The following is a 27,083-nucleotide window of genomic DNA, read 5'->3' as shown; positions in this document are numbered from 1 at the left end:
GCCCTGGTTCCACGTGATCAAGGTTACAGTCATAAAACCTAAAGTTTTAGCACAGTTGTGCTTCAGACTAAATTTTCAACAGTTGTGCTTGTCTACACAGGATGTCATGGACTGCCCTCTGCAAAAAATTACAACTTGAAAGACTTCTTTCAAGCATTACCGGTATCCAATATGTATACATTCTTAACATTTCTGAAAAGAGAGCAAAATTAATAGGTGCTGGCATTCACATCTGACATCTCAGGTTTTATGACTGACAAGTCTTAATGCTCCTAGACTTTGAGGTGTACAAGGTAGCAGTATTTTACATTTAAGTAGAATGTGGGGAAAATTAGGATCAAATGGACATTCATTTCTTGACTGTAGCGCCATTAGCCCTCAATTAGCTCTTTATAGGGAATGGTTAAGCCATCAAAAACTAAACCAATAGTTTTCATATGAAAATGCTTCTCCATACTAGTAACACTTTGAAGTCACTAAAAACTAAGTATTTACCTTGAAATGAACTGACAAACAGAACAAAAACAAATTATGAAAATTGCTAATCACCTAAATGGATCCACGTCCACCCTTTGTGTCTGCTTCATGCATTCTACCCACCCACACCACTCCAAAGAAGGTTCAGGTTATTATGTCCCAAAGTAATCTATTCCTGAATTACTTTTAAAGAGAAAACTGCTCTGTAGTATATAAGCTACTCAGGTCTACACATTCTAGAATGATGCACTTCCATTGTCCTAGCTCTCAAATTTGGAAATCTCCTCAGGTTCAGTCTCCTTTTAAAATCTTTCCAAATAAACATAATTAGAATTTGTGATCCCTAGATTCAAAGACAGTACAGGTTATATGACACCTCCTTTTTTTTTGGATTAAATAAAAGCCACAGGATTCTGAGTGGCTAAAAACTAAATCTGAATTATGTGTGTCTGCATTGAGTAAACATTTTTAAGTTCTTTCTGCTGGACTTCATTAACTACTTCAGGTTCTGCAGGGCTCTTCTGAACCCTTGCCATGGCAAAGCTTATCCCCTGGGTTAATCCAGCTTAGGTGATATTAGCGGCCTGGACGATGGAACTTCGAATCTTTGCAAAGGGAGAGACTGCTCTGCTGCTACAGCTCTCTAAAGGAGAAGGAGTTACGTGAAGCCCTCTCTCAAGTTCAAGTGTGCCAGATTCGGAGCCGGGGGTCTTTTGAGATACAACTGAATGCACTGGTTCAACTGACAAAAGCTGTGGGCCTGTTGCAGAAAAAGACACATCTAATTGAGATGGTAGAGAAGGTATCTGTTCCATTGATTCAAATTGAGTGTCTTCGTTAGAAACTTGATTGGTCATGTGATTTCCTCCCTCACTAGCCTGAGAAACAGACCTGGTTTCTGACAGCTGGCTCATTTTGTTTTGTGCATCTTGAACAAATCTGTGGCAATAAATATCCATGGGCTTGGCAAAGCCAGTCAGTGTTGTTTATGTTGTCAGACGAAGGACTTTTCTTCAGAGAAGACTCACAGCCTTTTCCAGGCCCACTTTCATGAGCAATAATAACCTCTGAAGGGACATGAATGCTAATATCAGTGTCGCTCATAGACTGGGATCGACTGCCTAATCGAGGTATTGAAGCAATACTACCACAGCTAGGAAGCACATAGCCTACTGACCCTGCATTCTCTGGAGAGTTAGCTAGCTGCCTGCCTTCATCAGACTTGGAATTCATCAGAGTAAGGAATTCATCAGAGTCGTATGAGTCGTTATCTGAAGACATTTCCCCATCTGACTGCCTGGGCTTTCTTATCCATCATACTAGTGTTTTCCATGATTTCAAGACTCCCAAAGATTTACTTTAAGTTTGGTTTTAGAGAGTTAACTTTCATTTCAGGTTTTGTAAAGTTCCCTAGCTTTTGTAGATTGCCAATATTTATATTGGATTTGGTCTGGTTCACTTTTTGATTTAGAGATGAAAATTTGCTCATTACATTTTTTTTTCCCTGGGCCAAAGAGCCTTGGTTTTGAGATCTGATGCCAATGATGTTTTCATGAGGTTTACTGCTCCTCCTCTCAAGCTTTCTCTCTGTTATAGGTACATCTAATCCCGTGGCTTGCTTGGCGATCTGCAGCATCTCTGCAGTATCTGCAGAAAAGATATCGAAGGGTATCTTTTCCATCCTCTACCGGATTGCGCACTACAGCTCTCAGGGTGTGGAAATAGCCACTTGCTTCTTTATATCTGTAGTGCAGTCGCATGCAGGAGAACTTTGCCTTACCAAAAAGAGTGGGTTCAGGACCTATTTCAGTTTTTTCCAGGTCTTCTGGACCTAGTCGTTGATACTGGTTTACTTTGTCAACTTCATCATCATAATAGGCTACATAGTAGGCAGAGGTAGAAAGCAGTGACAGCACGTCCACATCTCTGTGAATAGCATCAGTGAAGGTGCACTCTTAAAACTGTTGCTTGAGCCAAGCCATAAAAATTACCTCAGGACACGTATTTTAATGTGAAATAAATTCTAAACCTACTAATAAGTGTTACTTTATCCTAGCTTCTATTTTGACACTAATATTTGCATGGGTCAAACATGATCTGAGTCAAAAGCATTTTGTCCAGAACGAAAAGCACTTGGCACGTAACAGGCAGTTGAGAAAAATGTCAGCCCTCCACCCCGCCCCGCATTTTTACCGAAGTATAAGCTACAGTAAATAGTTAATTTCCCTCCCCGCCACCGTCCACCCCACTTAAACAGAAAAAATCCCCCAAAACAAAAAACCCACACTTTTTATTTTTTTTAAACACGGACAAGAAAAAAAAGAAAACCTCTTTCGGGGCTTCCCGGCCACGCCTGTAGCTTGGAAGCAAGGGCTGCCCCCCTCGTTTTTCTCTTCCCGCCAGTCAGGCATCCCCTCCTTCCACGCGATGAACATGAACACCGCCAGCACCGCACGCAGCCTCGCCCCCGCAACAATGGTCGCGTAAAAGCCACCGTCATCAGGGGACATTAACAGGAGGCTTTGGAAAAGCAGTAATTTACAGGACAAATACAACCTCACAGGAACTTTAGCCATAAGTCCTGCAACAGGGAGAAAAATCTTGGAAGTCTTCGCCAGGCTGCCTGCCTTCGGGCTGGGGCTCGGCAGCGTTGCCCGTGGTGTTCGCCGGCCGCTGGGCTGTCGGAGGAGGCTGGTGGGAGCGCGGCCTCGCGTCAGTCCGTCCGTCCGTCAGTACACCAGGCGAAGCTCAGTCAGAGGCGCCTGCAACAGAGCTGACGCCTAAAGCGACTGCGGAGACTGGGGCAACTGCCTCTCTCTCTCTTTTTTTTAATTGAAGTATAGTTGATTTACAACGTTGTGTTTCAGGTGTACAACGTAGTGATTTAGTTACACACACACACAAATATATATACACACACACACACACATATATACACACACACACACATATATATATATATATATATACATTCTTTTTTAGATTCTTTTCCATTGTAGGTTATTAAAAGATATTGAATATCGTTCTCTGTGCTATATATTTATTTCATTTATTTTATACATACATTTAGTTCATTTATTTTATTTGTGGTGGTGTGTATCCGTTAATCCCCAACTCCTAATTTATCCTTCCCCCATTTCCCTGTTGGTAACCACAAATTTGTTTTCTATGTCTGTGAGTCTCTTTCTGTTTTGTAAATAAGTTCACTTGTATCATTTTGTTTAGATTCCACATATAAGCAATATCATATGAAATTTGTCTTTTTCTGTCTGACTTATTTCACTTAATATGATAGTCTCTAGATCCATCCATGTTGCTGCAAATGGCATTATTTCATTCTTTTTATGGCTGAGTAATATTCCATTGTATATATGTACCACATCTTTTTATCCATTCATCTGTCGATGGACACTTAGGTTGTTTCCATGTCTTGGCTATTGTAAATAGTGCTGCTGTATACATTAGGGTGCATGTATCTTTTTGATTTAGAGTTTTCTCTGGGTATATGCCCAGGGGTAGGCTTGCTGGATCATATGATAACTCTATTTTTAGTTCTTTTAAGGAACCTCCATACTGTTCTCCATAGTGGCTCACAACTAGCCTCTTTTAATAAAAATTAGCTGATATTTTTGAGCCCTTAGTATGTGTTAGTCACTGTTCTGAGAGTTTAACATGCAATCTCACTTCATCTTCACAAGGGCTTTTTGAGGAAGGTATAGTCTTAAGCTCCATTTTACAGATGGAAAACTAAGGAGTACAGATGTTGTTTGCCCAGAGCCCCACATTTAGGGAGTGATGGGCTGGGGTTCAATCCAGGCAGTCTCTATTAACTAGAGATTTCTGGGAGTCCCTGAATGTAGGCATATGGGTAGTTCTGTATACCATGATGTGACTTGATGGGCTGAGTGAAGGCCACCTGCCCATAACTTTCTCCCTGTGCAAGTGTCATGATGGTTCAAATCCACCATATTGGTTTCCTAGGGCTCCCATAACAAATTACCACAATCTTGGTAGCTTAAAACACATTTGTTCTCTCCTAGTTCTGGAGGATAGAATTTGGAAATCAGATGTCATTCGGGGCATACTTCCTCTGGAGGCTCCAGGGAACTTTCTTGTCTTTTTTACCTTCTGATGGCCTTTGGTGTTCTGTGACTTACAACAGCGTCACTCAATCTCTGCTTCCATCTTCACATGACCTTCTTCTCTGTCTTCTTCTCTTCCTCTAAGGCACCAGTCACTGGATTCAGGGCCCACCCTAAATCTAGGATGGTTTTGTCTCAAAATCCTTAACTATTTACATCTGCAAAGACCTTATTTCCAAATAAGGTCACAGGACGTTACACGCACCACTTAAGATATATTCTTTTAGATTTAGAATCACTCTGTCCAGAGTCCAATTTTAACAATCAAAAAGTAGGAAAGACTTTTTGTGAATGGATGTGTTTTGGGGTCATTTATTCTGGGGCTACAGCAAACCAGGAGTCTTAAAAGAAGACAGGAAGTGAAGATGAGACACAAAAAAGGGCAGATGAGAGGGAAGGAATTGAACACACATTTCAGTTTATTTTGTAGTTTGGATAAAGGTTTTGCTGAGAGTATATTCTCCTGAGTGGCCTTCATAGAAGGGGATAGAAGAGGCAGTCAACCACCCAGTGAAAACCTCCGTCTACCAGTTTTCTAACATGAGCTCTAACTTGCACTGGGGCCTGCATACTTTTTTGAAACTATGTTCAGAAGTACAGACTGTAAATCTCACTTGCAGCAACAAAAACAATTTCTAATTGCATAGAAAGCAAATTGCCGCCAGCAAGGTGAGTCCACTGCCCCCTCATTTAATGGAACATGTAAATTGTCTCTCTTACTCTTAAACCTCCAAAACGTCACTTTGCGTCTGGCTCTCTCCATGAATACTTTTTGGAGCATTTTAGGAAAAGCGCTGCTCAATGACTAAGAAAGGATTGTACTGAACATGAGACCAAAACCATATCCCACTGAGATCTCAGTGACTGAAGGCCAGCCTTTTACGTCTCATTGCCTCGGTCTCTCCATGAGCCAGTTTACCTCCCAGGGATCCTGTGAGTATTACAAATACACATTTAGACAAAAGCAGGCAACCTCAATGCCAAGGACGTGTAGGGAGCTCTGTGTAGTTGTGTGACTAACTGCATATATGTGCCACGGTGGGAGGTGTTACCATCTTTCTAAACAGGCAGGGGTTTGTACACGTCTAAGAAGCAGGTCTTGTGTAGTAAGATATCGCCAGTGCCCTCATCCTTGTACTGTACAAGAAGAGGCTCCAGAGCTAGCACTTAAACGTGTTAAACTGGAAGGAGTACTGTACTGAGTTTGCAAGCGTTAAGAGCGTCTGGATTTTAAACTGATGAAGATGATGCCGAGTTAAATGACTTGCCCAAGGTCAATGATTGCATTATGCCATGTAGATTAAAATGGAAAGGCTTGTATTATAATGTTCATTCATCCAGCATTCATTCCATTATTCTACCTTCAAAATAAATCCTAAATCCAATCACTTCCTACCATCTGTACCACTACTGGCCTTTTCCAAAACATCATTCTTCTTGCCAGAGTTTTTGCAATAGCCTTTAGCAGTTCACACTCTTCCTATCCTTGTTCATCCCCCAGCCTCTAATCTGCATAGAAATCTGAGTTATCCCTTTAAGCTGTTAGGTTATGTGCTTCTATGCCCAGAACATTCAGTGGCTTTTCACCTTAGCGAGAGCAAAAGCCAAAGTTTATTAAATGATCTGCAGTGCCTTGCACGACCTGATCTAGTCTCCTACCTTTCCCTGCTTTGTTCACTTCAGTCCAGCCATACTCACTTCTTTTCTATTCTTTGAAAATGCCCCAAATGCCCTTATTTCAGGACCTATAATGTCTTTTTTTTAAAGGCAGCCTCAAGTCTTGCTCCATCGTCTCCTAAAAGTCTCGGGTCTTCCCTCACAGCACTTTATAAAGTAGCACCTCTCATACCCTTAATCTTCACCTACACCTACCCTAAATCATTGCTATCGATAGCATTTGTCACTTCAGAATATAATATATATTGATTTACTTTCCATTGCCTGTATCTCTCTTAAAAACGTGAGCTTCATGAGATAGAGTCTAGGACTGTTTTTCCACCTCTCTATCCCCAGTGCCTAGAAAGGTGCCTACCATGTAGTGGAAATTTAATAACCCATTAGGTAATTGAATGACCCCCATTTCCTTGGACCTAATGGGAAATGACAGTACTGCCTTTGCTTTACTTTCCTTAGGGTTCTCTCTGTGTGTATGTGTGGGGTCATATAAAGTCCTAGAAATGAAAGAGCTTCATAAACTGTTAAAGTGCTATACACAAATGTGAGATAAGTTATTATTTCTAGGCTATGGTCTCAGGTGATTCTAGAGCAGAACTTTGCCTTGAATTCAAGAGAGTGGGGTGGCATTCCCCTGGATAACTTTGGGATACACTGTGAATTATAAGCTAATTTAAAATATGAGAATCTGTGGATTTGTAAATAATATAAGAGTTAAAATAAGCCTAAATTTAAATTTGATATTTAAATTTGTTTCAGCCCATCCCCGACATCTAGCCTCTGCTTGAATGCTGCAAGTGGCTGGGGGTTACTCCGCTCTTCTTTAAGGCAATCCTTTCTGGTGATGGATATTGCAGTTGCCAGAACATTCTTATCTGTGGTAAGTTGGTATCTGCTCATCTGTGACATCCACACAGTAGTTCCTTTCCCCCCAGTCCCTGCTGCTGAATCCATGTGGAAATCTTCTAGTCTGACCCTCCAAGGTTTCTCTCTCAGCCATCTGTATCAGTTCAACTTAGGACATACCTCTTCCCCCACTAGAAATCTGAGGACTGCTGCTTTCTGAATACACTAGACCATTCTGACAAGAACGGCAATGATCATTGAAGCTACAGTTCAGGAAAAACGTGTGCCAGCTGCCTCCCACCAGGGCTCCTCGTGCTACTTTACTGCTTCCATGACAGGGACGTACCAACTATCAGACATTCCCTCCGGGTCCCCATTTCGTCTCTCCTCAATTGCTCCCAGTTGTAACTACTTATTTTCTTGCTTACTTCTTTGCCCCGATGCTCTCCCAACCCTCCTCTCACTATCTGCAGGGGGAGAAATTGTTCATCTCCTACCAAAGTGGCCTGATTCCCCCACTGATTTTCCTAGCTCTGACAGTAACTGGCTCTGTGACCTTGAACAAGTCATGTCTTCTTTCTGTAACTGGCTATTCTCTCAGGTCTTCCCCAGATCTGAAATGTTAAATTTAAAATTCCGAGTGAATCCTTGTTCTAAAAATTAGAATGAAGAAATGCTTAGACACAAACCTGGTTAAGAATTTAATTGGATCAATATTTGAGCACGCCTCAGGGGCCATATGTGTATGGTTCTAGACACTAATGTGGGTACAGAACAATCCTGACCTGCTTTCAAACCAATTAGTGTTCCTAGAGAAACAGATCACATGTGTGAAACAAGAACCATTAATTTTGGAATTAAATTCTACTTGGATAAATCAAAAAGGAAAAAGTGATAGAAAACTGTTGGCTGTCTGTCTTGGAAATTTGAATTTCATATTGATTCATCATGGCAAGGCTTACTGGTGAAAGGCACAGAATTTAGAATCAGAGTGCCTGGTTCTAAAACTTATTCCCCTTTTCACTAGATAAGTGGAAAAGGGCCACATTATTTGATTTCTCTCTTGCTCAGTTTCTTTATTTGTAGATAGGTATGATAAGATTACTTTGTAGATCTGTTCTGAGGATACATGCAGTAATGTATACAGACTCCTGGGCAAAAGCCTGCACATAGTGTGTGTTCATTGAGTGGTTGCTTTTTCTATTCTTGTTGGTATCCTTAATCCCTTTATTTCTTAGAGTCTGTGTTGTTTTTCCTTTGATATCAGTTCTCCTCCTTTACTAGTGTTTCTAGTGTTTCATACAGTCCTTACGATCTCAGTGCTTGAAGTTCTAAGATACTTTCAGAGTATGAAAAAACTCAGCACATAATTTTCAACTTTGGAAGACTTGTGGTAAAGTTGGTGGAGTCATAAGCTTGGGGCTGGAGGTGTAAGTCCTAGGATATGATTGTAGCTTAGGGTGATTTAAATTATATAAGTAGAAAAAATCAGGTCCCCATAAAAGATATGTTATTATTTCTTTTTTCTTTGAATTATTTTGTATTAAACAAGAACAGCAGGAACTTTTTTATATTTCAGGCAGAAGAATTGTGTTGGCTAAATATGGTCACGACTCTTTTGTGAGCGATCAGAGATTTTTCTCCTTTTATGATTGAAGACATATTACCAAAGAATATAAGGAAAATACCTTAATGCTAGATGCATGTTATTCAAGGTCCTGAGTATGGCATCATAGTACTTTTGTTGAAGAAAGGAAAGGGTAACCATAACATTCAAATTTAGGCACACATAATGGTCTTCTAGTCAATGGTGTGCACACTAGAAACGAAATATTCTGTTTCTGGATGTTGGTCTTTCTTGCTTGAAGATTATACTGCTTTTACCCAGTTTCTAGCCTCTCTTTGTCTCTGGGTGAGGAGAAAGGTCTCATTGTTTAGTCAGTCTCCCTCCCTTACGCATCCACAATTGCATTAGGTGGTTGGATTGACAATGGCGCTAAACCTCCCTACAATAAGAATTCTACACTTCCACCCGTGTTTGGAGGTAGGGATCTCTTCCATGTACCCCTAAGCCCCTACTGATAATGATAATTATCAGTACTGCCGGCAAGATGTAGTTTTCAGCACCAAGGAGAGCTCCTACAAAGTGAGTTATAATGAAAAAAGCATTATTCTTATCTTGGGCAGTGTAGGTCTATACTATTGGAATCTACTTCCTGGATCTATGTTGTTCTCACTTGTTTATTCACCAAAAATATTTCCTAAGTGCTTACTAAGTGCCAGGAATAATGCTAAACCCGAGGGATATGATGGTTAACATGGCATGTGACATCTTGTCCCATGATGCTCTAGACCTCAAAGGACAAGCACTCTCAAACTAGCCTATAATCTTTTAGGGTCAGGTGGCAAACAGTCCCTTAAAAGTGGAGTCATTTCAATACTTAACAGCTACTTACTTGAAGTCTCATAGAAAGGATTTTTATATCTTTTGGCTACTTATCAGTATAACCATTAAGTCTCTTTTATGGTCAAAAAGCTATGATGATGAATATGAAGAAAAGTGAAGTAATAAAAACCCAAGCAGAGGCTACTGTACAGTGTCACTTCCACTATATTCTGTTGGCTTATGCAGCTCTCAGCTCTGCTCAGAAACAAGAGGAGGGGACAAAGGCTTTACATATTGATGATGTGATCTTGAGTGGAATGATCACACTATAGAACAGCATGTGGCATGGGGTATACTGTGGCCATATTTTGAAGATATGTACTCTTCTAGTTCATTTTATCTTTCTGTAATTAGTCCTAATATATTTAATTTTACATATGGTAAAACTGAGTCTGATGCTACTTAAGTATTTAACTTTCACATATGGAACTTCCCAGGGAAAAGTAAAAAAAAATCCTGTATCTATCACAGATTTTCTTATGATACACAGAGATCCTGTTTTGGTTACTAATGCTAATTATATTGGGATCCAAAGACTGAGTAAATATTTGTTAAGTGACAGAATGAACAAAGGATTGAATGAATATCGATTGAGGTGCCTGAGTCTTCCTGGGTGTTGTAGACATATATAAAATATGGTTTTGATGTTTAATGACAACATTCTAAATTTTATGGTTTGATTGTGTATCGATGAAAATCATATGAGCAATAAGGTCAGGATTAGTTGGTTACTAGACCTATCTTGTGTCACCTTGGGAAAGGCAATTGTTAAATATTCAGGAATTTTGCCTTCTGGTGATTAAACAGTTGGTAACGGAAAGTATGTGCACCACAAAATTGACAAATACTATCTATTTGTATATATATACATATATATATATATATATGTATGTATATATATATGTATATATATGTATATGTATATGTATATGTGTATATATATGTATATATATATGTATATACATATATATGTATATACATGTATATACATATATATATGTGTATATATATATACATATATATACATATATATGTATATATATGTGTATATATGTATACGTATATATGTATATATATGTATACATATATATATATACAAATATATATATATATTTGTAAATATAAGCTTACTTTTTGTTTTCTTTTGAGTGGTACTAGTTTACCAGAATACCACTGGACCATGGTGCTTAAGACTCTTTGCCTCATTGGGGTGACGTGATTTCCACTCTATAGAAGTATAGACAGTGTAGTATAAATATACATGATAAAGTATAACTGTATATATAGAAAATTACAAGTGTGGCTGTCATAAGTTGGCATTTAAGGTGTTTGAAGACCTTATTCTTTAGATCAATGATGTGCTTGGTTTTAAACAAGTTAGTTACAATTGTGGTGAAGTTGGAAAAATATACAGTAAAGCAATAGTTACGTCCTGAAAAATCTCAGGAAGGATTGAATGTCCCTAAGAGGGGAAGAGAGGGATATCAACTGAAGATGGTGTTGACATTTTGTGAATTCATCTAGAAATCTTGAAAGAAGATGAAGTGTCTCAGTATTCTATCTGCATTAGATCAAATACACATCTCTCAAGCTAGCTGTAGGGTCGTCATTCTTGGGGACAGGCCAATACCAAGCAAAGATGAGCAATATTTTGTTCAGGGTCTCAGGATACATCAAAATATCTTCTAGATATGCAATTATGAAGTAGTCTAAAAGGTCAAAGAATGCATTATTCATGAAATGCTGAAATACCTATATTGTATTATTGAAACTGAACATATTGTGATATATCTAAGGGGGGTATACTGTATAAAAATCCCTGTCATCCTCTAAGTTCCCTCCCTTTTCTGAAACAGATTATACATTTTAAAGGAATCTATTTAGGTATAAATTATAGCTATTAAAATTTTTTTAATAAGTTGTGTATTAGGCTATGTTGAATAGACTGAACGTCCAGAAGTTGTTAGAAAAGAAGAAGTTCTGCACTATTTTAACAAATAAATTTAGATCTCTATAAGGAGATCAAGTCCACATATAACATTTTTGCCTATGAAGTCTCAGCGTGCCCTGGTCTGGACTCGTAGCAGTAAATACATATCTTTCTATAGGTTACACATTTGGAGTACAATGTCAGTAGTGTGTGGTGTGCAGAATGTGGGTGGTAGGTTTCCTAGCCTATGGCGTAGAACATAATCTTGAAGACATGATACTTCTTGGGAAGGATTAGTGCAGTTTTCATAATTGTTACCTTGTGTACCCCACTAGAGTAGTTTTAACAATTGTTAACATCAATAATTAACATTTTGTTTTTCTCTCTCTCTTCTCCTCCATTTCCTCCATCTCTCCCTCTTCCCCACCCACCTACCATTTATTCTTTTGCTGAATCATTTAAAAATATATTATAGACATTATGATACTTTATCCCTAAATATGTCTGATACATGTCCTAAATATAGGGACATTACCCCAACTAGTTACATTACCATTATTGTACCTTAAGGAAATTAACAATAATGTCTCAGCACCATCTAACATCCAGTCCATATTCAAATTCTCCGATTGTCCTCTCCCAAAAAAGTTTCAGATTTTTTTTTAGAAAACAAAATCTAATCAAGGCTCATAGTGGTGCCCCTGTTGAATATTACAGTTGAGAAAATAGGCTAAAAAAATTAAGGTCATGCAATCAATCATATGCTGTGAGTTGGATTTAAACTGACTGGCTCCAAGGCCCTTATTCACTTCATGCTGTTGGAGGAGACTCCCAGGGACTATGAGGGAGACAGAGACACAGAGAGAGACAGGCTGACTATACCTCAAGGTCACATCTTATTGGGTTATACTTTTACGTAAGCTTTCGGTGAGAGAAAATTAGGTGGCTGTGATCCTCTATTGGTTCAGACAGAATATAGGCTAGAGGTTTAGCCATGTTGAAAGAAGACAAGAAGAGAGTTTTGTTTCTGTTTGTGTTTTTTAAAAACAGCATGAGTGAGAATACCCAGTTAGCTGAAGTCTTTTGGAGACCTGAAGAAAATGCAAACATTTGCTTTGGGCACTTCAGGACTTTTTCAGTTCTCTCTGCTCCTTCTTAGACCTTAAATGGCCAGTGTAAGTCATTGCCGTGTAATCCTGAAGAAGAAATGTCAGTGTTTTCTATCTGGGGGGGCCCCTGTTTGTGTCTGACTCACCAGTGAGGTCCCACTGGATAATTTGGAGCTTTCACCAGCTCTGTGATGATGAATTTTTCTAATATTACAGAGTCCTAGTTGTTGATGTTTCTTTCTCCATAATTTGAGAGCCCTTAGTAGTACTTTCCAAATTTCCAATAATTAAGCTACTTTTCAGAGTTCTCTCATCTCTTAGGATACTTCTATTGTGCTTCTTTTGTTTAAATAGGTGATATGTGATCTTCTCAGTGATGCAGACTTGGCCCATCATTTGTGCCAAGGCAGTTACTTGGTTATATACAACAAGTTAAGGTGCCTTAGGGTCTGAGATCCATTTTAGAGCAGCTTAAACTCCCTTGGTGAAGCCATGCTTCTATCTACAGCTTTTCAAAGCATGTGAGTTAGTTTCTTGTGGAATTAAGCCTGCTACTAAGTCCCAAAGTCATGTTGTCTCAATATTCATCTCGCAGTATATAATCTCAAACTTTCTCTAAAAGATAATCTTCATTCCTGAAACTGTCCATGAGGAATTATGGTATTTCACAAATATTTTTACTTAAAGAACGTGAAGTTGTTAACAAGGACTATGTAAGAGACAATGCCTCCAGCACAGGTCTGTGCTATTTAACGTTCTGATTTCTAAGCCCTAGCACCTCCCCTATGATTGGATGAAGACTCAGAAATCCCTTGTCCTGGAGAGATATTTGGGGCTAACAGAACTTTGGGTCCTGTTTCTCCTTTGTGAAGTAAATTTACTCTCTTCATCGTGGTGGTGACACTGGTAGTCTTCTGTACTTAATATCAGAGACACAAGCGAGAGAAATTTTTATTAGTAGTTCTCTTGCAGAGATGAATAGGATTTCCCTTAGGCCTGCTTCAACTAATATGTCAACCTCCCGAGATAATGCAGAAGTAAAATCATGTCACAATTACTAAATAACAGGTATCTAATTTAGCATCTTCTTATACTAGATGCAGGAATATTAGGCTTTCTATTACTTGGTATTATGGAGCTCCATGATAATGTTGACCCCTCTGAGGGCATATATGTCCCTAACTATTTGACATTTGCATTGGTTTGTGTTGAAAAGAGGTGTCAGTACTCAGATAACTGCAGTGACGAAGGAGTTAACAGAACCAGAAGCCAACAAAGTGAGATGCTGGCAGCAGATGGTGTTGTCAAATAGAGGTATAATTGCATTTTTTAAAATCCCTTCAAAATAGTCTCTCAAGCCTACTTAGATGACATTTAGCAGGCTCTGGAAATCACTTAAATGGGTACAGAAATAAAAGAATTACAGAGGAAAATGTCACCATCTGAATTTGTCTTGAGTATTATTGAGTCAAGACATCTGAGGCTCTTGTTAATACTTCGGAACTATTTACAGCCCATTCAGTAGAATGTGTCATTGTTGCATTAAGTTTAGCTCATTTTGTGGGGAAGGTCTTTTGTGGCAGTCTAGAGAATGGAATGGATTTAGTGCACTAAAATATGAAGTCTGTGGGAAAAGAAGTATAAATTGTCTTAAATTCAAATACAGAAAAATCTCACTGGAGCTTTTAGAGAAAGGTAATTAATGCAATTGAAAACTACAGGAAAAATAGCCTCCTTTTGTTTTTTCATTTTATAGTTTGTCACTCTTATTGAATATGACTCAGCAAGAATGAAATGTAAAGTGCTTTTATAGCATTTAGAAATATTGGCAATATTGATAGGGAATATAAGATTTTTTTGATTGGGTGAGGGTATAGTATATATGAAAGACCTGAGACGTATACTCACAAAAATTTAGAGCTAGGACATGTGCAATTATTAAATTTGACTGTTTTATTTTACAGGTAAGGAAAGTAAAGCCCAAACATGAGCCTGAGCTAAAACTCTTATCTGGCTTCAAGGATATAAACCTTTTGCAATTATTCAAAGTTTAAAAGATTTTACGGGCAAATATATCTATATGAACCAGTTATCTTACTACAACCATGAGTATAAGCCAACCCCAGCATTTTGCCCTAGCAAAATCCTAGCGGGGGCAGGGGATGGTACTGATGAGGGCATAGGCTTGGTATCAAGCCCTGACTCTATTCCTTATTAACTTAAATGAAGTTACTTAACTTGCCTGGCCTTGTTTATTTTGGTCAAGTACACAGTTATTACCATGGTCCAAGAGCTGTCTTTCAATGGCAGAACTATGGTAAATGCTGAAGAAGACATGGTTTTACCTCCAAACTCTAGGAACCACCTTTTTGATTCTCCAGTTGTGGCTTGCAACAGGTTATATACAGAATTATAACTTGTCACACTTTTTTTTTTAATATCACTGGATCTGTTAGATCAGCAGTCCCTAACCTTTCTGGCACCAGGGACCAGTTTCATGGAAGACAATTTCTCCATGGACAGGGTGGGGGATGATTTCGGGATGACTCAAGTGCATTGCATTTATTGTGCACTTTATTTCTATTATTATTACATTGTAATATATAATGAAATAATTATACAACTCACCATAATGCAGAATCAGTGGGAGCCCTGAGCTTGTTTTCACTAGCCACTCACTGATAGGGTTTTGATATGAGTCGGCAAGCAACTGATTTATTATGGTCTCTGGGCAGCAAGATCTCTCTGCTAATGATAATCTGTATTTGCAGCCGCTCCCCAGCGCTAGCCTCACTGCCTCAGCTCCATCTCAGATCATCAGGCATTAGATTCTCATAGGGCGTGCGCAACCTAGATCTCTCGCATATGCAGTTCACAGTAGGGTTCGCGCTCTTATGACAATCTACTGCCCCGCTGATCTAACAGGAGGTGGAGCTCAGGTGGTAATGTGAGCCATGAGGAGTGGCTGTAAATACAGGCGAAGCTTTGCTCGCTCGCCTGCCACTCACCTCCTGCTGTGCGGCCTGGTTTCTAACAGGCCATGGACCAGTACATATCCGTGGCCCAGGGGTTGGGGACCCCTGTGTTAGATCAGAAGTAGCAAAGATACTTACATTAGAGACTGAACAAACTGAAGAACTTTTTGTTGTTTTATGACATTGGTTCCCAAACTCTGATCCCTGGACCAGCAGTGTCAATATCACATGAAAACTTTCAGACATGCACATTTTTGAGCCACAATCCAGACCTACTGAAGCAGAAACCCTATGAGCAGGGAGCATCAGAAAATTTTAAACCAGAAATCTGTTTAAGCAAACTCTCCAGGTGATTCTGATGTGCGCTAAAGTTTGAAAATCACTGTTCCAGAGCACAGAGTTGTCAACTTTTTTATCATCTGGTACGTGGGTCAGAAAAACATGTCCAGATGTGTTAAATTTTGCCATCATAATACAAATAGACATATTACAATTGTAGAGTGGGCAGGGAGTTACTTGTCTTTCTCTTTAGGGTGTATTTCTTGACATCAACCAGATCGTTCCCCCAGAGTCTGCTGAAATGTCAGGCCACTGGATTTTTATTGAATCATCTCCTACCTGCTGGCATGTAGGTATTGTACCAAGTCACTTAGGAACTGTTAACTCCAGTTTACTTAGCATGTCTCAGCATGAACTTATCATTTTATTGGACAAAACTGATATCCTGTAGGGATGGAAAGATGACCAGGACCCCCATAAACTAAAGTGTGGCCAGAACCAGATAGCTGACATAACCCTGAAAAATAGTGAAGCGTGGTACACCTTCTGTCTTTTCCGTGGGAAATCACCTATGGAACCTGTGGTTACTTCTCAGGTCTGCCACCCATTACATTATCCAACCTATCTTGCCTTTAGAAGAAAAGTGATGGTACTTGGCCATCGCCACACAGGGATCCTAGCATTTCCTCTGTGTTTTCTTAGGTTTTTTTCCCCCCGTAATTGACTTCTAATCTCATAATGTTGTAGTTGGAAAAGACACTTGATATGATTTCAATTTTCTTAAATCTACCGAGACTTAATTTGTAACCCAAGATGTCATCTATCCCGGAGAATGTTCCATGTGCACTTGAGAAAAAAGTGTAATCTGCTGCTTTCGGATGGAATGTCCTAAAAATGTCAATTAAGTCTATTTGGTCTACTGCCTCATTTAAGGCTCGTGTTTCCTTATTAATTTTCTGTCTGGATGACCTGCCTATTGGTGTAAGTGGGGTGTTAAAGTCCCCCATTATTATTGTGTTACTGTCAATTTCCCCTTTTATGGCTGTTAGCATTTGCCTTATATATTGAGGTGCTCCTATGTTGGGTACTAGCATCTCCTCTGAAATAAAGACACCAACATTAATTGTGATGACTTTTCCCAGCATCTCTGGCATATAGGAAATAATTTCCAAGATTCTTGTGATCTCCACAATAAAGTAATTTTCAATGCATTGTTGAAAAAAAAATGTCTTCTGAGCCCTCTTAGGGAATCTAAGAGATGAGTGGCTTACACAGAATAAATTCACTCCAACATTTCTATCTCTCTGATTCTGCATTCTTTTTGTATATTGTATGTTAAGGAATTTATGGCATCTCAACTTCATTTACCCTGGGCTACTACTGAATCCAGGTTTTGGTCAACCAACTGAGCAAATAGAGGCACTACTGTTTGTTTATGCCAACACATTGAATCCAGTGTCTGATAACTGCACCAATATTGATGCATTCACCCTATTTCAAATCAACTTTCTACTCCTTTTTCTAGTGTCCTCAGAACCTATTCCTATACATGTTCTCCGGATTTTAAATTATCAATATTCTAGAAGTTTCTTTGACTAAACCTTTCCTCCAGGGTCTGATTTTTGTCATATCTCTGAGTCATCCTAGTTGTTTGGAGCTCTTATGGGGCATTTGAGTAGAGCCTGATGAGAATTGCATCACTTCTGTAAGACAGGTGCTACAACCTGGGTCATTACAGGGTCTTCAAGCAAGGAAGAAACCACTGAAATGGCAGGGGAAAAGGTCTCCTGCCAGGGGAGTCATGGTAGGTGTGGAGTGTCAGGGTATTTTTCCATCTATATCTTCCCATATTCCCCCATCCCAAATTCTCTATATTTGCTTCTTTCTTACTATTTTAACTTCCCTAAAGAGACCTGATGAATTCATCTGACATTTTTCACTGACCTGCAGGATCAAACACTGAGTGATTTTTCAGCTATCTTAACCCTGCAGCTATAAGAGATAAGAAACTATTTTAGTACATCCATAGAGAGTTCCTGATTTTTTTGGCCTGTGCCTTAAGCCAAGAACTTAGTATTTTGCACTTGTCATGCTATTTCTTTAAGTTGTCCAATACTGTTAGGAACATACCCCCCAATTCTACAATCCCTGAATTTCTGAAGTTCTTCATTAAAAAAAAAAATAGAGGCCAGAGAGTTCTCCCTAAGCCTTGCCTTCAATGGACACATCATTCCAAGTGACCACAGGAGATAACTTCAATTTCTGCACTGCGTATCATGAGCTGCCTGATTCACAAATCATCATTTCCCTGAGGCCGTATTTTCCCTTTTCCCTGAGACCTTATTTCCTGTATCGATCAGGTTTCTTAACTGCAAGCACCATAAATCAATATATTGCTAACTTAAGCCCCCCCCCCAAAATTAACTAAACATACTAGGCAATCCATAGCATCTCTAGAAGATTCGGGGAACCAGGCCACAGTTATGAACAGTGTAAAAATTATTTTACTGCTCTTGACGTGCCACTTGCCCCATTGTATATAATATGAGTGACAGCTGTACTATGACAATCAGGTAACGGACAAGGATGCTAAATGTCTTTATAAAAGCTTTCAACATGGCTGCTTTGTGTCTTGGGAGTTTAATTAAGATTGTCCTTTTTGGTTCACAGAGGCTAAGTTTGCTGCATTTCATGGCACTGTGCTATTTATTGCTTCAACAAATATGCTTTTGCTGTTACTTATCTGTTTCTTCTTTAGACTGTCATAAGGAACTGAGGGAAAACACACCAGAGAGTACTCACTGCTTGCTCTCAGACTCTGTATAATCCAAAGAGCAGAGAAAGAGAGACATAGGCTTTTATTGAGCATGCATTATGAACTTGGGGGGCATTACACACATTCTCTTATTTACTCCTCTCAGTAGCCCTGTTGGATCTCCACTTCATAGGAAATGGACTCTCAAAGGGTATGTAATTAACTTGTCCAAGGTCATACAGTTAGGAAAGGGTAAAACCCAAATCATGCCAAACCTGGCTCACGATTTGAGGGTTAGATCTCAAGAGTCTGAAGATCTAGTGTAGAGGAAATAGTGTGGGATATGAGGATTTGGCCCCAAATCAAAAGATTCTGACCTTAGCTTCAGAGGAAACTGAAAGAGGAAACTTTTAGTGGAAGGAAACTTGTGGAAACTTCAAAGAGGGTATTGGCAGAAAAGCTGAGTAGATTGTCTTTAAATTGTCAAGACTAGAGTGAGTCTGTGCCTGAAATACTGGCTGCCCCTCTTATCACTGAACTTCCTAAAAGATGAAGAGAACCCATTGCTCAGGAAAAAGACCAGGTAGGCAGTTTGGACACATCGTCTCGTGAAATGAGCCAGCCACAGGATCATGTCCTCACCGGTACCCACGGGACCTGTCCAGCACAGAATGGCTTATAATAACTAACCACCTCCTTGACTATTTCCAGATCCAACTTACTAGTGGGTTGATTGATCTGGCTTATGTTGATTCGTTCAAGGACTGAGACTGCATGTGACTGAAAGCCCAGTAGCCCACTGGGATTTATCCTGAAAAATCCAGGGACTGGTAGAGGGCAGCAAGAACCACTTCTCATCAAAGAAACACAGGTGCTCTGGTCAGAAGTAGACAGTGGCACTAGATGGATTGGAGTAGTTTGTGGGGTAAGCGCTGTGGAGTGGTTGTGACGATGGTGGTGAGTGGTCACCATTGTACTGGTGGTCATGCAGGTGCAGGGATGGCATAGGAGAGGTCTTACCAGTGTGATGACTGTGATGCTCTTAGAAAATCCCTAGAGAAAATTTCCTTAGGTAAGGCACCAGAGTGACTCAGCATTTACTAGGTAGAAATACCTCTTTTGGACTTCATAGCTACAGTTATGAGGCCACATTTCTTTCCAGTACAATTACGGGTGAAAAAATCCTGCTGGCTGTCCATAATAAATCAACTGAAGAGCTTTAAAATTCTTACATTTTGCCAGCCTTTTGTATCTTCCAAACAAACTTTTGTACCTTATAGGAAATAAAGTAAAACTCTTTATTGCCTTATATTCCCGAATTTTAGCTATACATGCCTATAAATATATATTACATACATACATGCATAGGTTTATATTCATATTTACACTTGCATATTTAATCATAGGACTTCAACTTTATTTTTTTAATTTATTGAAATATAGTTGATTTACAATGTTGTGTTAGTTTCAGGTGTAAAGTCATTCAGTCATACACATACATATACATATATAGGTTTTTTTTCAGATTATTTTCCCTTATAGGTTATTACAAAATATTGAATATAGTTCCCTGTGCTATACAGTAGGTCCTTGTTGGATATCTATTTTATATACAGTAGTGTGTATATTTTAATCCCAAACTCCTAATTTATCCCTCCCCCCCCTTCCCCTTGGGTAACCATAAGTTTGTTTCCTAAGTAAGTCTGTGAGTCTTTTTCTATTTTGTAAATAAGTTAATTTGTATCATTTTTAAAAATTAATTTATTTTATTTATTTTTGGCTGTGTTATGTCTCTGCTGCTGTGTGCGGGCTTTCTCTAGTTTTGGCAAGTGGGGGCTACTCTTCGTTGCGGAGCAGGGATTCTCATTGCCGTGGCTTCTGTTGTTGCAGAGCATGGGCTCTAGGTGCATGGGCTTTGGTAGTTGTGGCTTGTGGGCTCAGTAAATGTGGCTCATGGGCTCTAGAGCACAGGCTCAGTAGTTGTGGTACACGGGCTTAGTTGCTCTGCGGCATGTGGGATCTTCCCAGACCAGAGCTCGAACCTGTGTCCCCCACATTTGCAGGCGGATTCCTCACCACTGCACTACCAGGGAAGCTCCATATTTTTTTTTTTTTTAGATTCCACATATAAGCAATACCATATGAAATTTGTCTTTTTCTGTCTGACTTACTGCACTTAGTATGTTCATCTCTAGGTCCATCCGTGTTGCTGGAAATGGCATTATTTCACTCCTTTTTATGGCTGAGCAATATTCCATTGTATATATGTATGACATCTTCTTTATCCATTCATCTGTTGATGGACACTTAGGTTGCTTCCATGTCCTGGCTATTGTAAATAGTGCTGCTATGAACATTGGGGTGCATGTATCTTTTCAAATTAGAGCTTTCTTTGGATATATGCCCAGGAGTGGGATTGCTGGATCATAGGGTAACTCTAGTTTTAGTTTTTTAAGGAACCTCCATAGTTGTTGCACCAATTTACATTCCCACCAACAGTGTAGGAGGGTTCATTTTCTCCACACCCTCTCCAGCATTTATTATTTATAGACTTTCTGATGATGGCCATTCTGACTGGTGTGAGGTGATAACTCATTTTAGTAGGACTTCAACTTTACAGCTAGATTCTGGATTCTTGGTCTAGGGTGCTGTTGCACTTGCATTCTAATTTGCCTATGAAACATTGTATAGTATTTAGTGCAGTGTGTGTATCTTCTCAGAGGCATTATTTGTATTTTTTGCCTATGTGACAGGCATATGAAATTTTAAAGAGAGCATTCTTAGTCTCCCCTACTCTGGGGAATCTAATGATATAGTGTCATTTTCTGTTTTGAGATTGGAAGGGAATTGGGAAGCATTGTGGTTTACAGCTTGAATCTTGGCTTTGCCATTTAGTAGTTGTGAAATCTTGGGTAAGAAATGCAACCACGTGGCTCAGTCTCTTCACCAGTAAGATGGGATTAATAATTCTTCCTCCTTCAGGTTGTTGAGAAGAATAAATGAGCATAGATGTTACCTAGCATGGTGTCTGGCATGTAGTGAATATTATAATACAGTGTCTGAACTGGAAGGAATCTTAGAATTAACAATATAGACCAACCTCCTCCTACAGATGAACAGTATGAGGTCCAGAGGGATAAAATAACTTATTCAGAGTTTTTACCTAACTAGTGATAGAGTTTGAACTACAAACAACTACAAAGATTCCCATGCAATTCCAAGGAAAAGTCAATGTCTTATTGTCAGGGAGCAGATGAATCATGCAGTGGGAAAATACTTCTTTTTCCATTTCCAGAGTTGGAAGAAAATTCTGTTATATTAGCATGGCTTCCCAAATCAGAAACCCCCTTTTGGATATTGGAATATATATTTATTGCTTGATATCTGAGCTCTTTTTCTAGAATTTCCAGTTAGCAAGCAACTTAGGAATTTTAGAAAGCCTGAGTTGACTTTTTAAAAAGACACATTTATTGAGATATAATTTGCATACCATAAAATTTACTTCTTTTAAGTGTATGATTCAAAGATTTTTAGTAAATATATTAAGTTGTGCTACTATCAGCATAATCCAGTTTTAGGACATTTTCATTAACCCATTAAGATCCCTTGTACCTGTTTGTGGTTTACATTTTTCACCCCCAGCCCCAGACAACCACTAATATACTTTCTGTCTCTATAGATTTGCTTTTCTGAGCATTTCATATAAATGGATTTATGCAATACATGGCCTTTTTTGTCTGGTTTCTTTCATTTGGCATAATGTTTTTGAGGTCGTCCATGTTATAATGTGTACCATGTTTTGCTTCTCTTTATTGCTGAATCTGTGTCGACTTTAAATATACGTTCTATTGATAAAATAGGGAAGTCAGCGGGGGGCAAGAAATCATTTCAGCCTCTCCAAATTTGTCACCGGATAAGCCCAATTCTACAGTTACCCAAGGAGCAGCTTCCCACAGGGAATTCACCAAGGTTGAGTCCTCTGGCCCTCTTCCCAGGCTGCGGGGAGGAAATGTTTACATCCTTGTCTCTGATGATTATGCCACTAAATGGTTGGAAAATTGCCCAAGTAGGAGGTGGCAGCTCAGATTCCAGCGGGTTAATAACAGCCTTGAAGTACACATTAGTAAGCGGACAGTGATGCACCTGCCATTGAACTTGGGAGTTTGGGGAAGGGCATGAATCCTCACAGGGAGACCATAAAATGGGTTGTATAAGTGTCACAGCTGGGGGTGATCCTGGCAGGGGGCAGGTGTATTTCCTGGCTTTTCTGGTTGTGAGACCAAAGTAGGATTGGGTTGGGGTTCAGCACACAGGTTCAGAAGTCAGACAGAATGGGTTGACTGTGTGAGTTTGGGCAGATGGTGAAGCCTCTTGGAGCCTTTGTTTTCCTCATTTGTAATGGAATATATGGTCCATACATTATAGAGCTGTGAGAGTTAAATGAGATGGTGCAGGCAAAATGCTGAGTAAGATTTTAGCGCCTAGAAATTACTCAGTAGACATTGGTTCTTAATTTTTATCTCTTTGACACTAAAAAGTCAAATCTATTCCAGTGTTTGGTTGGCTCCCTTTCTAAATGTCTTGAAACTAAAATTAATTATCTGGAATTAAGAAAGTCATAAACTTCTAAAATAATAAAAAGATTCAAGGGATTAACAGAAACAGTTGTACCTTAGAATTAATAAATTAGTTGGCTTCTTTATTCCCCTCCATTTCCTTGCTTTCACTCAACTTCCCTCCTTCCTTCCCTCCTCCTTTCCTGATAATATAACTGGAATCATAAGTATAATTCCAACCGCTAATATTTATGGTATCCATTTTAGATTATAAAGCATTTTTTAAAATAACTTCACCACATTTGGTGCTCACAGAAGTTCTGGAGAGAGCCATCATTCTCATCCCTGTTTAGCGTTGGGGATAATGTGATCTGTCCAAAGTCACACTGCTCATAAATGGTGGATCCCACCAGCATTATTAGATACTAGGAATTAGATACTGTATTCATTTCCTAGGGCTACTGTAACAAGTTACTACAAACTAGGTGGCTTAAAACAACAAAAATGTATTCTCATATTTCTTGGAGGCTGGAGGTCTACAATCAAGGCATTGACAGGGTTGCTTCCTCCTAGAGGCTCTGAGGGAGAATCTGTTTGATGTCTTTCTCCCAGCTTCTGGCAGTTGCTGGCCATCCTTGGTGGTCCTGGGCTCTAGCTCTGTCATTCCAGTCTCTGCCTCTGTCTTTATGAGGCATTCTTCCCTGTGTGTGTGTGTCTTCTGTGTTACTGTGTCTGAGTGACTCTCTTCTTCCTCTTAATAAAAACACCAGTCTTTAGATTTAGGGTCTACCTAATCCAGATGCCTCATCTTAACTAATTATATCTGCACAGCCTTTATTTCCAAAGAAGGATACATTCTGAGATTCCATGTGGAAGGAATTTTTTGTCGGGGGTATAGGGGAGACACTATTCAATTCCCTACAGACCTGGAAACACAATTCTTAGTCTAACATGAGAGATGGGCATTTAAATAATTATCATTGGAAGGCGGAAGATGGCGGAAGAATAAGACGCGGAGATCACCTTCCTCCCCACAGATACACCAGAAATACATCTACACGTGGAACAACTCCTACAGAACACCTACTGAAGGCTGGCAGAAGACCTCAGACCTCCCAAAAGGCAAGAAACTCCCCACGTACCTGGGTAGGGCAAAAGAAAAAACAGAGACAAAAGAATAGGGACGGCACCTGCACCAGTGGGAGGGAGCTGTGAAGGAGGAAAAGTTTCCACACACTAGGAAGCCCCTTCGCGGGCGGAGACTGCGGGAGGCGGAGGGGGGAGCTTCGAAGCCGCGGAGGAGTGCACAGCAACGGGTGCGGAGGGCAAAGCAGAGATTCCCGCACAGAGGATCGGTGCCGACCGGCACTCACCAGCCCGAGAGGCTTGTCTGCTCACCCGCCGGGGCGGGCGGGGCTGCGAGCTGAGGCCGGAGCGCAGGGAGAGGACTGGGGTTGGCGGCTTGAACATAGGCTGAAGGGGTTGGTGCGCCACAGCTAGCCGGGAGGGAGTCCGGGGAAAAGTCTGCACCTGCCGAAGAGGCAGGAGACTTTTCCTTCCCTCTTTGTTTCCTGGGGCGTGAGGAGAGGGGTTTAAGAACGCTGCTTGGGGGAACTCCAGAGACGGGCGCGAGCCGCGGCTGAAAGCGCGGACTCCAGAGGCGGGCAGGAGACGTTAAGGCTGCTGCTACCGCCACCAGGGGGCCTGTGTGCGAGCACAGGTCACTCTCCACACTCCTCTTCCGCGGAGCCTGTGCAGCCTGCCACTGCCAGGTTCCCGGGATCCAGGGACAACTTCCCCGGGAGAACGCACAGCGCGCCTCAGGCTGGTGCAAAGTCACCCCGGCCTTTGCCACCGCAGGCCCGCCCCGCACTCCGTGCCCCTCCCTCCCCGCCGGCCTGAGTGCGCCAGAGCCCCCGAATCAGCAGCTCTTTTAACCCCATCCTGTCTGAGCAAAAAACAGACGCCCTCCAGCGACCTACACGCAGTGGCAGGGCCATATCCAAAGCTGAGCCCTGGGAGCTGTGAGAACAAAGAAGAGAAAGGGAAATCTCTCCCAGCAGCCTCAGAAGCAGCAGATTAAAGCTCCACAATGAACTTGATATACCCTGCATCTGTGGAATACCTGAATAGACAACCAATCATCCCAAATTAAGGAAGTGGACTTTAGGAGCAAGATCTATGATTTTTTCCCTTTTCCTCTTTTTGTGAATGTGTATGTGTATGCTTCTGTGTGAGATCTTGTCTGTATAGTCTTGCTTCCACCATTCGTCCTAGGGTTCTATTCGTCCATTTTTTTAAAAAAATTTTTTTTCTTAATAATTAATTTTAATAACGTTATTATACTTTACCTTCTTTCTTTCTTTCTTTCTTTCTTTCTTTCTTTCTTTCTTTCTTTCTTTCTTTCTTTCTTTCTTTCCTTCCTTCCTTCCTTCCTTCCTTCCCTCCTTTAGACAACGAATCATCCCAAATTGAGGAGGTGGTCTCTGACAGCAAGATTTATGATTTTTCCCCATTTACCTCTTTTACTGAGGGTGTATGTGTATGCTTCTGTGTAAGATTTTGTCTGTATAGCTTTGCTTCCAACATTTGTCCTAAGGTTCTACACGTCCCTTTTTTTTCTAAATAGGAATTTTTTAATTCAATAACTTTATTATACTTTATTTTATTTTTACTGTATCTTCTTTCTGTCTGTCTTTTTTCCTTCTTTCCCTCCTTCCTTCCTTCCTCCCTCCCTCCCTCCTTTCTTTCCTTCTTGCCTTCTTTCCTTCTTTGCTTCTTTCTTTCTTCCTTCCTTCCTATCCTCCTTTCCTTCTTTCTTTCCTCATACTTCTACTAATTCCCTCTACTTTTTCTCCTTTTTATCCTGAGCCGTGTGGATGAAAGCTCTTGGTGCTCCAGCCAGGAGGCAGGGCTCTGCCTCTGAGGTAGGAGAGCCAACTTCAGGACACTCGTCCACAAGAGACCTCCCAGCTCCACATAATATCAAATGGCAAAAATCTCCCAGAGACCTCCATCTTAACACCAGCACCCAGCTTCACTCAACGACCAGCAAGCCACAGTGCTGGAAAACCTATGCCAAACAACTAGCAAAACAGGAACACAACCCCACCCATTAGCAGAGAGGCTGCCTAAAATCATAATAAGGCCACAGACACCCCAAAACACACCAACAGACGTGAACCTGCCCACTAGGGAGACAAGATCCAGCCTCATCCACCACAACACAGGCACTAGTCCCCTCCACCAGGAAGCCTACACAACCCACTGAACCAACCTTAGCCACTGGAGACAGACATCAAAAACAGGAGGAACTACGAACCTGCAGCCTGCAAAAAGGAAACCCCAAACACAGTAAGATAAGCAAAATGAGAAGACAGAAAAACACACAGCAGATAAAGGAGCAAGATAAAAATGCAACAGACCTAACAAATGAAGAGGAAATAGGCAGTCTACCTGAAAAAGAATTCAGAATAATGATAGTAAGGTTGATCCGAAATCTTGGAGATAGAATGGACAATAGAATGGACAAAATGCAAGAATCAGTTAACAAGGACCTAGAAGAACTAAAGATGAAACAAGCAACGATGAACAACACAATAAATGAAATTAAAAGTACTCTAGATGGGATCAATAGCAGAATAACTGAGGCAGAAGAACGGATAAGTGACCTGGAAGATAAAATAGTGGAAATAACTACTGCAGAGCAGAATAAAGAAAAAAGAATGAAAAGAACTGAGGACAGTCTCAGAGACCGCTGGGACAACATTAAACACACCAACATTCGAATTATAGGGGTTCCAGAAGAAGAAAAGAAAAAGAAAGGGACTGAGAAAATATTAGAAGAGATTATAGTTGAAAACTTCCCTAATATGGGAAAGGATACAGTTAATC

General features: G+C 40.1%; 1 pseudogene across 1 annotated transcript in view; it reads right to left on the bottom strand.

The window, feature by feature from the left end:
* Positions 1–905: 905 nt before the first annotated feature.
* Positions 906–27,083, bottom strand: part of LOC309970940 (phosphatidylinositide phosphatase SAC2-like) — a 53,513-nt pseudogene continuing 27,335 nt past the window's right edge. Inside the window, exons 3-4 of the transcript in view lie at positions 2,831–2,997; positions 906–2,431 (exon numbers count right to left, since the gene is read on the bottom strand). The product of the transcript in view is annotated as a phosphatidylinositide phosphatase SAC2-like (transcript). The remainder of the gene's footprint in view (positions 2,432–2,830; positions 2,998–27,083) is intronic.

This window comes from Leucopleurus acutus, assembly GCF_964270905.1.
Source record: "Leucopleurus acutus genome assembly, chromosome: 13".
NCBI lineage: Eukaryota > Metazoa > Chordata > Mammalia > Artiodactyla > Delphinidae > Leucopleurus > Leucopleurus acutus.
Note: the sequence above shows the minus strand (reverse complement) of the source record. Positions and strands in the feature narration are given on the sequence as shown.